General features: G+C 53.4%; 1 protein-coding gene across 1 annotated transcript in view; it reads right to left on the reverse strand.

Moving 5' to 3' along the window:
- PLCXD1 (phosphatidylinositol-specific phospholipase C, X domain containing 1) overlaps nucleotides 1–787 on the reverse strand; it is a 9,250-nt gene extending 8,463 nt beyond the window's left edge. Inside the window, exon 1 of the mRNA XM_010831078.1 lies at nucleotides 695–787. The gene's annotated coding sequence lies outside the window, so the exon portion shown is untranslated. The remainder of the gene's footprint in view (nucleotides 1–694) is intronic.
- Nucleotides 788–11,110: the final 10,323 nt, after the last annotated feature.

An 11,110-nucleotide genomic window follows, 5' to 3' on the forward strand; every position in this document is an offset into this window, starting at 1 on the left:
ACACGCCAGCCCTGTGAAACACTCACTGGGTTCCCCAAACTCACCAGCCCCCTGAAACACTCACTGGATCCCCAAACTCACCAGCCCCCTGAAACACTCACTGGGTCCCCCAGATTCTCGCTGGCCCCCTGAAAAGCTCACTGGGTCCCCCAGATACTCGCCAGCCCCTGAAAGTCTCACCGGGTCCTCCAAACTCACCAGCCCCCCTGAAACACTCACTGGGTCCCCAAGATACTCGCCGCCCCGTGAAACACTCACTGGATCCCCAAACTCACCAGCCCCCTTAAAGGCTGGCTCATTGTCCCGCAAACTCTGCCAGCCCCCTGAAACGCTCCCTGGGTCCCCCAAGCACTTCCCGGGCTCCCAAAGTGCCCATCCACTCCGACCAGCCCGTGGCCCTACCCCCTCAGCGTCAGGACAAGATGGAGACCTCCCCCAGTGGCAACAGCCAGCACAGGGTCAGCACCGGCTCAGGACTCGTGATGGGCTTGTCACTGTTCCCCGCGAGCCGCAGTCCAGGGGCTCTGTCGGGCTCTGCGCTACCACCCGGAGGGACTCTCCTTCCACGTGGAGACGCCAGGTGGCTGCCTCCCTTCCCCCGAGAGGTCCCAGCCCTCCAGCCCCTCCCGCCGCCCAGTCCAGCCGCCCAGGGCCGGGGCCCGAGCGCGCAGACCTCCCGGGACCCCCGCCTCACCTCGGAAGTCTGCCCTTGTGTCTTGTCGGGTGCGCACCGCGCTCTCTGACCGCGGAGTCCAGCTGGGACTCCGGCTTGCTCGCTGAGCTCGTTCTGCCCGCGGGAGCCTCAGGCATTTCCTCAAAGGCCCGACTGGATGCCGGGAACACCCACTCCCCGAGGTAGAGGGACCGCCTCCCAGACCTGCCCCGCCCCGACCCCTGCATCGCCCGGCTCTAGGCGGCAGACTCCAGTGAGGACAGCGCTGCCTGGCCGGGTGGGGGGACCCGGGTGCCCCCGACAGATAGTCTGCAGGGCCCGGCCCTGCCCGGGGGCCGTCGTGGGCCCAGTGCCCAGACGGTGGGATGCCAGCGTGACCCGGGTGTGACCACAGGGACCCTGAGGGCCGTGAGCTGGGCTAGGGCAACCTGACCACCTGGCTGAGCACTGGCCGCTGTCCAGCATGTGGTTGCTGCTGCCCAGGACCGGGGCAAACAGGACTGTCAGCCCAGGGCTCCGTTGCATCATCCAGGCCTCCAAGCCTTTGATCCCGCCGGGTCACGCTGGGTGGCAGGTGGCCAAGTCCTCCACTGAAGAGTCCGGCCCTTGTGCCCCGAGTGGCCCTTGTCCCAGCCCTGACTGCCCTGTGTGGTCTCTGTGGCTGAAGGTGGATCCCCAGGGCGAGTCCTCGCCTGCAGACCTGCTGGCCTGAGGTGACAGAGCCCAGGCAGGTCAGTCCCTCGCCCTCCGTGAGCCCCTCTGCTCCTCGCAGTGAAGCGGCTAGTCCCCCCTCCTCCCTTCCCCCCATCACGGCTGGAGGTCAAGGGATCAGAGCCGGACCATGAATTCCAGCTTATTGCCGGGAACCCTCCTGGTGGCCAGGCTTTGCAGGTAAAGAATCTGCCTGCAATGCCAGAGAGCGGGTTCAAGCCCTGGGTGGGGAAGGTACCCCAGAGGAGGAAGCGTCAACCCAGTCCAGTGTTCATGCCTGGAGAGCCCCATGGCAGAGGAGCCCGGGAGCCACAGTCCCTGGGGGCTGGAAGAGACAGCACAGGTTGGCTAAGAGAAACAGCTGCAGGTGGTCCCCTCGCCCCTGAGTTCCTGTTTCAGGAGCTGCTTGTTCCCTCTGGGGGCTCCCCTCCCGCGTTCATCTGAGCTCCCTCCTGCCCCTGTCCCTCCCTCCGGGCAGGGCTTCCTGCCGCCCAGACCCCTCTCCCTCCAAGCCAGATCCCCTCCCAGCCTCACTGTCACCCTCCTCACTCACAGCACCTGGATTTCTCCAAGTCTCCAGAAGTCCTGCTTTCTGCTGGAAAAGAATTTCCAGACACAGAAGGGATTTCAGAAGGGAGTGAGCTGATTAAGAACCAAGAGCAGAGATCCTGTGAGCACCGTGAGCGAAGCAGGCTGACTACCTGGTGCAGCAGGGGACCCGACAGTTTGCACGGGTCAGGAGCCAGTGTTTATACCCTCTGCGTGCTCAGTCGCTCAGGCGTGTCCGATTGTTTGCCATGCCCTCCTCCAGGGGATCTTCCTGACCCAGGGATTGAACCTGGGTCTCTTAAATCTCCTGCATTGGCAGGTGGGTTTTTACCACTAGCACCACCTGGGAAGCCCCAGTCCCTTTCTACTGGTTGCTTAAAGCCTCCTGATCTTTGCTAACAAGCTTCCAGACCCCAAAATTACACAAAGATGCCCACTCTAGTAGACCCCTATAGTGCCCCAACCAGTCACCTAAAGCCAGCCGTCTAGCAGGAATTTTCTGTCCTGAGGGCTTCCCTGGTGACTCAGATGGTAAAGAATCTGCCTGCAATGCAGGATCCCTGGGTTCAATTCCTGAGTTGGAAAGATCCCCAGGAGAAGGGCATGGCAACCCACTCCAGAATTCTTGCCTGGAGAATCCCATGGACAGAGGAGCCTGGCGGGCTGCGGTCCATGGGGTCGCAAAGAGTCGGACTTAACAGGACAGGACAAAGGGGCTCAAGTCAGCTTCTGAGGTTACCTTGGTTCTTGGCTCTGCTTCTGTGGCCTTGCGGCAGGACTGCACAGTTCCCTCAGGTTCCAGATAGAGGGACATTGCCCTCTGGACGGCTGAGCGTGAAGCAGGGGGATGTCCCTCCTCACCCTGGTGGGCGGTGGGGGGTCAGAGACAGTAGAAGGGACCAGAGACCCTAATGAAGGCATCCCCCTGGCATCGCTGGCTCTGCATGCAGAGGGCCCCCCAAGGATGCTGGGGCTTCAGGGGCTGGACAGGCAGGGTGCCGACCTCCACTGGAGCTGGGTGGGCAGGGCACCGACCTCGGCTGGAGACCCCGTTGGGGACCGTCCTGGTCGCAGCCACCCGTGCAGCCAGTGACCTGTGGACGTGACAATGAGCTTGTGCTTTTTTACAGCCAGGCTTTTTCTGGACACTGCTCCAGCTGCTGCTGCTCCCCTGCCTGACCCCACCCCCACCTTCTTCCTCCAGGCACAGCTCAGAGGCCGCCGCCGCCTCCTCGCAGCCCTCCGGCTGCCTCTCACAGCCACGCAGTGAGAGCTGTGCTCAGTCGCTCAGTCGTGTCTGACTCTGTGACCCCATGGACCGCAGCACGCCAGGCCTCCCTGTCCATCACCAAATCCTGGAGTTTGCTCAAACTCATGTCCATCAAGTCGGTGATGCCATCCAGCCAGCTCATCCTCTGTCATCCCCTTCTCCTCCCGCCTTCAATCTTTCCCAGCATCACGATCTTTTCCAATCAGTCAGTTCATTGCTTCAGGTGGCCAAAGTATTGGAGCTTCAGCTTCAGCATCAGTCCTTCCAGTGAATATTCAGGACTGATTTCCTTTAGGATTGACTGGTTGGATCTCCTTGCAACCCAAGGGACCAGTCCTCCAGGCTCCTCTGTGAGATTTCCCAGGCAAGGATATTGGAGTGGGCTGCCATTTCCTCCCCTAGGGGAATCTTCCCGGCAGAGGGATCTCCTGCATTGCAGGCGGACTCTTTACCACTGAGCCACCAGTGAAGTCCAGTCACCCGGTGCCCCCTACGCTTCCTCTGGAAACGGCGGGTGCTTCTGTCTCCATAGGTTGGCTGCTCTGATGATTCACATGAATGAAATCAAGGACGCGTGACCCTGGTGTCTGCTCCCATGTCCTCAGGGTCCATGCACGTGGGACCAGGTGCCAGGGCTTTATCTTTCTGACTGATGTTCCTTCAGGGAATGGGAGAGCCATTTATAGGTTCAGATAAAAGTGATGGCCTGTGAATTCTGTTTTGACGGAGCAACCCCAGGGAGGATGAGCAAACAGTGGACGCTCTCACCCAGCCCCAGCCCGGGCTGCAGGTCCCTCCCACATGCCGCCCTGGCACCCCCTCCTCCTTCCAGGTCCCTCCCACAGGCCCCCCTGGCACCCCCTCCTCCTTCTCCAGCCTGTCGGGGGAGGGTGTGTGGTCCCCAGACAGTGGTGCCGAACCTTGTAACATCTCACCTCATCAAAGCATTGGAGCTTCAGCTTCAGCATCAGTGCTTCCTATGGATATTCAGGGTTGATTTCCTTTAGGATTGACGGGTTTGATCTCCTTGCAGTCCAAGGAACTCTCAAGAGTCTTCTACAGTACCACAGTTCAAAAGCATCAGGATGGGGAACACATGTTTACCTGTGGCTGACTCATTTTGATGTATTGCAAAACCAATACAATATTGTAAAGTTAAAAAATAAAATAAAGTTAAAAAAAAGAAAGAAAAAAAGCATCAATCCTTTGGTGCTCAGCTTTCTTTATAGTCCAACTCTCACATCCATACGTGACCACTGGGAAAAGCATAGCGTTAACAATAGAGACCTTTGTCAGCAGAGTGATATCTCAGCTTTTTAATACGTTGTTTAGGTTTTTCATAGATTTTCTTCCAAGGAGCAGTGTCTTTTAATTTCTAGATATGAGGAAATGCAAAGATTGGGATCATGAAATCAGTTCCTGAAAATATCTTAACTATCCAAAGACCTGTTCCACCGGTTTCCCTGGAGCACAGAGAGCCTCACTCTGCAGCCTGAATTCCCCTCGGGGGTGTTGAAAGTCCGCAGCTGCAGCAGCACAGGTTCAAGCTCCGTGGAGGCGGATGGCAGACGCCCTGACTGCTGTTCATGTGCTGAGTCACTCGGTCGTGTCCGACTGCTTGCAACCCCATGGATTGTGTCCCACGCACGGGTGGATGGATGGTGGATGGATGGTGGGATGGTGGATGGATGGATGGGTGGATAAACAGCATGGGGTCCACGCTCACAGTGGAATAGGACAGAGCCATGAAAAGCTCTGACACGGGATACAATGTGGATGGACGTTGCACACACGATGCTCAGAGAGAGAAGCAGACGCAGAAGGACTCACTGTCTGAGTCTGCTTGGGCTGCCATAGCAAAATAGAAGGATGGGAGCATCGGCAATGCAAATGCATCTTCTACAGTTGGGGAGGCCAGAAGTCTGAGATAAGGGTGTCAGGATGGGCAGGTTCTGGTGAAACTATGTTCCTGGTAGGGGGCGGGGTCTTCACGGTGTCCTCAGGTGCAGGAAGGGCTGAGGGGGCTCCTTGGGGGTCTCTGTCATAAGAACTGGGATCCTGTTCATGGGGTCTCCACTCATGACCTCATCACTTACCCCTGCCGCTGGTCACACCATCACCTAGGCGTTATGATTTCAACATGTGAATTTCAGGGGGCACAAACATCCAGCCCAGAACACCCACAGACTGTATGATTCAACTTAGAGGAAACGAGCAGGCAAACCCAGGGACAGGAAGTGGTGCCAGGCGCTGGGGAGGGAAGGGCAACGTGAAGCCACTCTTCCCAGGAAGGACCCTGTAAAGCCTGCACCTTCCCACAGGGCAGGGTAAGACAGTTCTTCCGGGTTGGAACTGTTTCTGGTGCCTCGCTGACTGACTTGCTTTTGTTATTATAATCACACCTAATGGCCCCGCTCTGAGAATCCCGCCCCTCTGCGGACAGATGAGCTACAGCGCCTTCGTTCAGAACCCTGTTCCCCTGGGGACTGCAGGAAGGAAGAAATTAACACGTCGGCCTGCCTGAGGCTCGCCACCCCAGGGTATTTGCAAGATTAATGAGGGTCTTTTTAGTTGGTTTCCTCACGTCCCCCTTGTCTGATTCCTGAAAGAACCTGACATCCAGAGTCCAACAAGATGTTTATCTGGAGACATTCACTGGCCATCTTGTTGTTCATCTGGCTCTAAGAATACAGCTTTGTTACTGGTCTCAACACCTCCTGTCCTGTAGCGAGCACAGCGAGCTTGGATTCCTGCGGGGCCACAACCGAATGGGCCCTGACCCTCTGCCCTCAGCTGATCTTAATCTGCACCCTAATCGCCAGTGCGCCAGCTGCAAAGAGAGGGCCTGAGCTCACGGGGGCTGATCCCGCCCAGGGGAGGGGCCCGTCTGGGCGCAGCTCAGCACACAGGGGTCACCGCCGCACACCCCTAGCCCGTTTCCTGGCCAGAGCTGACCCTGAGCCGCTCAGAGCAGGACCTGGACGGACAGACAGCCGCTCCTGGAAGGTCAGTGACTCTGGGCTTCGCTCTGTGCATACTCCGAACACCAGGACTTGCAGAGGCTTCTGCTGCGCCGGGCACTGTCTCCACCCACCACCCCCCTTTGCTGGACTCCTGGGTTCCTCTCACTAGGAGAAGTTCTGCTCGAAACTGCCTCCTACTTGAGGGCCAGATAAAATGATTAGAAAACCAGCCAGAGCTGCAGCCCACGTCCATCCTGACCCTCAGGACTGCACTGCTGTTCCTTGCACTTGGCCGGCACAACAAGGCCTATTTTCTGCCGCTATGAGCCCCTGAGGGGTGAGGATTGGCTGACCCGGCCGGCCAGCCCTTCCCAGGTGTGCCGGGATTGAGGTCTTTATAAACAACCCCTTCCAGGCAGTGGGGCTTCTCTTGTGGCTCAGACTGTAAAGAATCTGCCTCCAATGCAGGAGATGCGGGTTCCATTCCTGGGTCGGGAAGATCCCCTGGAGGAGGGCATGGCAACCCACTCTAGTACTCTTGCCTGGAGAAGCCTATGGACAGAGGAGCCTGGAGGGCTACGGTCCATGCAGTTGCAGAGTCAGTGTGGACGCAGGCAACAGAGCTTTTGGAGTTGCTGTTACACAAAGTGGCCGCAAGGCAGCAGCATTTCTTCAGGGCCCAGGTTTTTTCTTTTTTTCCCCTCTTTCTGTGCATTCGTTGTTATTTTCTATTGGAGTAGAGTTGATTTCTGAAACTGTGTTTGTTCAGATGTGCAGGAACTTGATTCAGTGATACTCAGACGTTTATCTCTTCTTTCTCTGGGTTCTTGTTCTATATAGGTGACCACTGTGTATTCCCGTGCTCTTCACTAAGTCCCTCTTGATCATCTCTTTGATACATAGTAATGTGTATATTCATAATGTGTATTCATAATTCCCAGGTGCTGCTAGCAGTAAACAGCCTGCCTGCCAATGAAGAAGATGCAGGAGACGCCGTTTCGATCCCTGGGTCAGGAAGATCCCCTGGAGGAGGGAGTGACAACCCACTCCAGTTTTCTTGCCTGGAAAACCCCCCTGGACAGAGGAGCTTGGTGTCTCAGAGTTGGACACGACTGAGCGACTAAGAACACTCCAATATGTATATGTTATTAGCAAACTCTTAATTTATCCCTCATCCTTAATATCTTTTTGATAATTGTAAGTTGGTTTTCTAAGTTTGTGAGTGTTTCTAACTGGGTGAGATACTTCATTTCCTTTAGGTGGATCAGATTGTAAAGCATCTGCCTGCAATGTGGGAGACCCGGGTTCAGTCCCTGGGTTGGAAGATTCCCTGGAGAAGGACATGGCAACCCACTCCAATATTCTTGCCTGGAGAATCCCATGGATGGAGGAGCCTGGGGAGCTGCAGTCAGTGGGGCTGCAAAGATTCGGACATGACTGAGCGACTTCACTTCACTCACTGGAGTGTAATTCTCAGTGATATCTCATGGCGTTTGTCTGTCTCTGACCTGCGCTTAATCAGTCTGTCCATCCATGATGCTGTCGGTGGCATTATACCAAACTGCGCTTCTGATCGCTAAGTGTGTACTGAGTTGCTTCAGCCGTGTCTGACTCTTTGTGACCCCATGGACTGCGGCCCCCCAGGCTCCTATGTCCATGGGATTCTCCAGGCAGGAATCCTGGAGCGGGTTGCCATTTCCTTCTCCAGGGATCCTCCCGTCCCAGGGCCTTCTGATGGGCCTGTCACTAACAGAGGTGACGAGCATCTTGTCTTGTGCCTCATGGGAGTCCCTGTGCCTTCTTGGAAGAGATCTGTTTCCATCTCGGGCCCTTTTATTTCTTGGGTTGCTTGCTTTGTTTTTTTGACATTGAGCTGCACAAACTCTATGTTTTGGACACGAATTCCTTGTGGGTATGTTTGATTGCAAATATATTTTCGCATTCTGAGAGTTCTCTTTTTCTTTTGTTTAGGGTTTCCTCTTCTGTGCAGATGCTTTGAGGTTAATTAGGTCCTGTTTGGTTACTTTTGATTTATGTTTCATTATTCTAAGATCTGGAGCCCAAAAGAACTTCCCGTGATGAATGTCAACGTGTGTCCTGTGTATATTTTCCTCAAGAATGTCATAGTCTCCATCTTTCCATTTAGATCTTGTATTTTTGTGTATGGTGTTGGGGAATATTCTAATTCCATTCTCGTTTTAATTGTTGAAAGATCCCACACACTGTTCTTCAGAGGGGCAGTCTCCAGCTTATATTCCCAGCATCAGAGGAGGAGGGTTCCCTTTTATCCACAGCGTCTACAGCACTTAATGTTTGTAAAGGGCTTGACAGTGGCCATTCTGACCGGCTTGAGGTGACAGCTCATTGCAGGGTTGACAGGCACTTCCCTGATATTTAGCGATGTGGACGTCATTTTGTGTGAGTTTTTTCCTAAAGGATGTGAGTTAAAGGTACCTGTTGAGCTTGGCTCTGTGCCCGTCTGCTAAGTTTTGAATTCTTGTTTGTTGACCCTCCCTGGGAGACTTCCGGAGGGCAGTTGTTTACTTACAACCCCACGGACGTTGTGAATACTGAGTGCCTGGAAAGATTGAAGGCGGGAGAAGGGGACGACAGAGGATGAGATGGTTGGATGGCATCACCGACTTGATGCACATGAGTTTGAGTGAACTCCGGCAGTCAGTGATGGACAGGGAAGCCTGGCGTGCTGCAGTCCATGGGGTTGCGAAGAGTTGGACACGACTGAGGACTGAACTGAACTGCACACAGCTTTTAGAGTTGCTGTTACAACAAATGGCCACAAGGCGGCAGCATTGCTTTTGCTTCAAACTCCACTTGTAAATTTCTTTTTCTGTGCATTCTTGTTTTATTTTGGAGTAGGGTTGATTTCCAGTAGTGTGTTTGTTTCACGTGTACAGGAGCTTGATTCAGTGATACATGGACATTTATCAATTCTTTTTTGGGTTCGTTTTCCCCAGATAGAGGATTACAGTGTCTCCAGTAGGCTGCCCTTTGCTATTCAACCATTGTTTCCTGGTTCTCTGTTTGATGTATATTGATGTCTGTTTGTTCCTTGCAAACTCTTCATTTGTCCTGCATCCCTAACTTGATTTTTTTAATAATCATAAGTTGGTTTTCTAAGTTTGTGAGTCTGTTTCTACTGTGTAATAGCCTACATTTGCATTAATTTTAAGAAGATACCTGTCAGTGATACCTTCTGATATTTGTCTGTCTCTCTCTGCCTTCCTTTACTTAGTATGGTAATCACTCTATCCATCCATGCAGCTGTCACTGGCATTATTCTGTTCTGATTCAGGGCTGGGTAGCATTCCAGTGCAGAGGTGCACCACTCTGTCTTCATTTTCCTGTCGATGGATATCCTGGTTGAATTTGTTGCAGGGGGAAGGAAAAAAGGGGCTTCCCTGGTGGGTTGGCTGGTAGAGAATCTGCCTGCCAATGCAGGAGACATGGACTCAATCCCTGATTGGGGAAGATCCCCTGGAGGAGGGCATGGCAACCCACTCCAGCGTTCTTGCCTGGAGAATCCCATGGATTCTGGTGGGCTGCAGTCCATGGGGTCACGAAGTGCTGGACATGACTGAAGTGACTGAGAATGCATGCAAAGGAAAAAAAGAGGAGTGAGTTTTTTATTCTTTCCCTTTTTTGAGAAGAAAGGAGATAAAGCAGTGAGCAGGTGTGAACATTCCTAATTTTTTTTTTTTTAACCTTTAACTGCTCAAAACTCGAAATGTCTGTAACTAAATTTGCTTTTCTGCCCCCTAACTGCTGGAGCTACAATAAACACTTTTTCCTTGGACTGTGTGCTAAATACATCCTCTGGTGTTTACCCTTACCACACCCTTCCCCTTGTTCTTACATATCCGGAAGAAGGCTGCAGAGACACCGAACTGCCGGAGTCAGTTCCTGGGCTACTGACTTAAGCCTATGACTGTCATTGAAAAAATTCATGAGGAAGAAACCGAGATACTATCCCCTTTGTTCCTCATCACTGACTCCTGACTGTGAGCCCTTGCCTTATTTAAGCCCCTAGACTCCTCATGGGCAGGGGAAGGGGGGGCACAGTCCTTGAGGCATGACCCTACTGTGTTCCCCTCTCTGCTGGCTTGAGAATAAAAGCCACCTTCACATCTCCTTCAAACTCTGTCTCTGTATTTTTTATTTGGCTTCACTGGGCAAAGAAGGCCAAGATTTTGGCCAGCAGCAATTCTAGTTCTTGGCCATTGTCAGTCGAGCTGCCCTGAAAACAAGGGTCACGGGTCACTGTGAATTCTGATTTTCTCTGGGTCTGAGCCCAGACACGGGATTGTCGGGCCATGTGGTTTCTCGGTGTTTATCTGATAAGGAACCTCGTTGCTGGTTTTGATAGTTCCCGCACCCATTTATACCCCCACTTAGAGTGTAGGAGAGTTCCCTTTTGCCTCTACCCTCTGCAGCACGTATTCTCTGTAGGTTTTTAGACGGTGGCCTCTCTGACCTGTGGGAGGGGATTTTTCATGGGAGTTTTGGTTAGTGTGGATATAATACATAGTGGCATGGTGCAGTCCATGGGATTGCAAAGAGCAGGACACGACTGAGCAACGGAACTGAACACTTGGTGAGCCGGAGGAATTCTCCTGGTACTTTGCAATACTGTACAGAGTGACTACAGTTTACCTCTTGACATTGTCTTCTTGAAAGGTGGCCCTGTTTGAAATCCTGTCTGATGATTTACCCCGGGACATGACTGGAAGGGAGGGGTAGTTTACAGTCCGCAGGCCTCGTGAATATGAAGAGCCAAGCAGCATTAGGTTTAAGTTGTTTTTCTGGAAGATGGCCCTAAGGAAACAGCATTGTTTCCTGCCCCACTCTGGTCCTCAGGCATTGCGTCCCATCGAAAACTCTGTTTATGGCTTGTCAGCTAGAGTGGAATGTGCCAGAAGAAACACC

This window comes from Bison bison, unplaced genomic scaffold, assembly GCF_000754665.1.
Source record: "Bison bison bison isolate TAMUID 2011002044 unplaced genomic scaffold, Bison_UMD1.0 scf7180017859387, whole genome shotgun sequence".
Lineage (NCBI taxonomy): Eukaryota > Metazoa > Chordata > Mammalia > Artiodactyla > Bovidae > Bison > Bison bison.